This window comes from Callospermophilus lateralis, chromosome 13, assembly GCF_048772815.1.
Source record: "Callospermophilus lateralis isolate mCalLat2 chromosome 13, mCalLat2.hap1, whole genome shotgun sequence".
Lineage (NCBI taxonomy): Eukaryota > Metazoa > Chordata > Mammalia > Rodentia > Sciuridae > Callospermophilus > Callospermophilus lateralis.
In genome coordinates this window covers 104,982,719-104,985,955 of record NC_135317.1, presented here as the reverse complement: position 1 = coordinate 104,985,955, position 3,237 = coordinate 104,982,719, and positions in this window count along the sequence as shown.

Genomic DNA, 3,237 nt, shown 5'->3' with positions numbered 1-3,237 from the left:
TGAAGCTTGTTAGCTAAGAGCATTCTGCAACTAGACACCTCTGCTGACTACCACCTGTGTGACTTGGGGGAGGCTAATAAACCTCCTTATGTCTCAGCCTGTCATCTGTAAAATGGGATAGTAGCAATCTCCTTAGATTATTATGAGGACTCAATAGCTTACTACATATTAAACTATCAATCCACTGATTAACAGTGATAACACAATAAGCATGACTAGTTATAATCATCTACAGGGTAGAACCCAGAAAGGTTCTACTTTGACTTGGAAATAACGTCCACTTGCTACTTCAAGGGATTTGAAAATCTTTCAGTCTAAAATCATAAAGATCACTTTGAGTTTTATTCATATTCTTTCAGAAGTTCTAGAATCATGCTCACCTAAGAATAATGTTCACATATTTTTTTTTACTTCTACAAAGAGAATTAGTAACAGATAAATTTAATTATGAAAATAAGCATCTGAGTGTATGCCATTCCTTGCGTTTGTTTGCATGGATCTACTCCTTCGTTTACCAGCTGTTCATGGAGTACTTGTTATATGCCAGGATCTGGGCTTGTGATAAGTCAGTGAAGGTCTTTCTTTTAAGTAGCTCATCATCATCATCTAAAAGAGGTTACAGGAATTACAGCTGCAGGGTGGAAAGGTCTAGGAGAGGGATTAGGACCAGGGATTCTGGAATCAAAGGGATCAAAGGGAAATGCCCTGCACTCATTCTCTCTCTCTCTCTCTCTCTCTCTCTGCACTCCTTCTTCTCTCTCTCTCTCTCTCTCTCTCTCTGCACTCCTTCTTTTTTCTCTCTCTCTCTCTCTCTCTCTCTCTCTCTCTCGCTCTGCACTCCTTCTGAGGCAGGAGGCAATCAGGGAGGCCTCCATAGAAGAGGGGAGATCTGAGAGGAGGCCTCACAGGTCACCAGGAGTCAGTGGTACGATAAAGGAGAGCAGTCTGAATAAAGTCCTGGCTGTGTTTATAAACATGGTGCGAGGCTCAGTGTGACTGGAAGGAAGAGTGTGAGGTTGAAGAGCAGTGAGAGAGGAGGCCGAGTTAGAGGGAGGGGCTGAACCGTTGATTTCGGGAGCCATGCTGAGGGGTTTAGACCTCATCCTGAGGGGCCCTAGTCACTTTTAAGGGCTTGAAACAGATGATTAAGTTGAAGTTCAGAAAATTTACTCTGACTGCTATATGAGTAACGGATTGGATACAGGCAATTATTGTCAGCAGGAAGGTAGAAGGCTGTGAAATAATCCAGGTGAGAGATGATAAAGATTTGAACCAATCTAGTGATTAAAATAGTGGACAGAGTCAACAGACACCAAGGAAGGAGAGTCTTCAGACACTGAAGAAGAGAATCGGGGAAGAAGTGAGAATGAACACCACACTTCAGGCTTGGATAGCTGGGTGGCTGCTGATAAATCCTTGCTCCTGGCACTTAAGAGGAACAGTAGCAGGAGGAAGGGTGAAGGCTTAGGTAATAATGAGTTTCATCTGGCAAATGAAGAGTTTGAGGTATATTTGGAATATAAGATTTAAATGTTCAATAGGTAATTTGCTATAGTTGGAAACTGGGGCAAGAGATCTGGGTTTAGGAAAATAGTTTGAGGATCATTAGCACAGAGATGAAAAGTGAAGTTATAAAAGGAAGGAAACATGGTTAGAATAAGGGTAAGAGGCTAAGATTTGGACAGGACCCTGAATTGGATAGAGGTAGATAGAAGTAAAAGCACTCACAAAGAGCAAGAAGGTACCAAGGAGAAAAAATGAAAACCAGGATCCATGATATCCAAGAATCTAGTGAAAGAAAGTGTGTTGAGAAGCAGGAGTAGACAGAAACATCCCAGCACACAGAAACACCACGTCAGGGAAGGACAGGTATCGTGCAGCAGAGTCCACCCAGGGCTGCTGCTGCTCTTGGTGATGAGCTGCAGTGGTGTAGAAAGTCACTCAGGTATCACTGAAGAATGAATGAGAGGCAAGGGAGACAGGAAGGATCGCTGGAGATAATGGTAGTTGCATAAAATCAAACCCATCCACTCACACATTCTAAGAACGATGGGAATTTGAAAGAGAATTAAAATCACCCATACCCATACCTACCACATCATGAAGAAATAAGATACCACATCCATTAAAATGTAAGCAGAGAAATCAATGCCCAGGATCACACAATGGAGCTGAGAGCTGCGTCAGTCAAGGACTAGGTAGAAGAGAAGCAGCAGGCGATGTCCGTACAGTGGTGGAACACAGTTGATATCAAAAAGGCCAGAGAGTGGGAATCCTAAAAATAAATCAGAAAACCTGGTGAGTCAAAGCATTGGGTACTTGGGAATCAAAAGAAAAGGACTTGGAATGGTGTAGGAGCCAGCTTTGGAAGAGAGAGCAGGCTTGGATGTCTTGGGAGAGATTGTGGCTGGTCAAGAGAAAGCAGCAAGAGTGTGAATTAAGGCTTCTGACTGCATCATCTCAATTTTCTATGCTGTTCTTTTTTTTTCTTTTTTCTCTTTTTCTATCTTTTTTTTGATTAATTTCATTTTTAATGATTTAGTCTCCTTTACTGGCTTATTAGCTATGTACATTTTTATTTTAGTACTTGCTTTAGGGTTTATGGATACATCTTAAATTAATCACAGCCTCAAAATGACATCATATTACTTCATACATATTGTAACAACCTTGCGATAGTATTCTTCTCTTCCTTCCTTTTTGACATTAGTGTAATACATTTTATTTTACAGATGTCATAAACTCCACATCTCATCATTTTTGCTTAAAATTGTGCTTAAGATTAAAGTTGTATTATAAAGACTCTTTGTGTGTGTGGTGGGGGTGGGGGGTGCTGGGGATTGAACCCAGGGCCTTGTGCAAGTGAGGCCAGCATTCTACCAACAGAGCTATATCCCCAGCTTAAAGACTCTTAACAATAAACTATTTCTTCTAGATGTATCCACGGGGCTCCCACTTCTACTGCTCCTCATTCCTCCGCGTAGATACCTGCCACCCTCTGGTGCCATTTTCTTCCTGTCTAAAGGAGCTTCTTTCTCATTTCTTGTGGCATGGGGGTGTGGTGATGCAGCCTTTCAGCTTTTGTATGTCTGAGAATCCCTTTCATTTTTGAAGGAATGTCCTCCATTTTTGAAGGAGGATTTCATTACACACAGAACTTTAGTTGGACTTTTTATTTTTTCTTTCAGTACTTTAAAGATGTCGCTCTATTGCCTTTTCCTCACACTGTTTCTGACA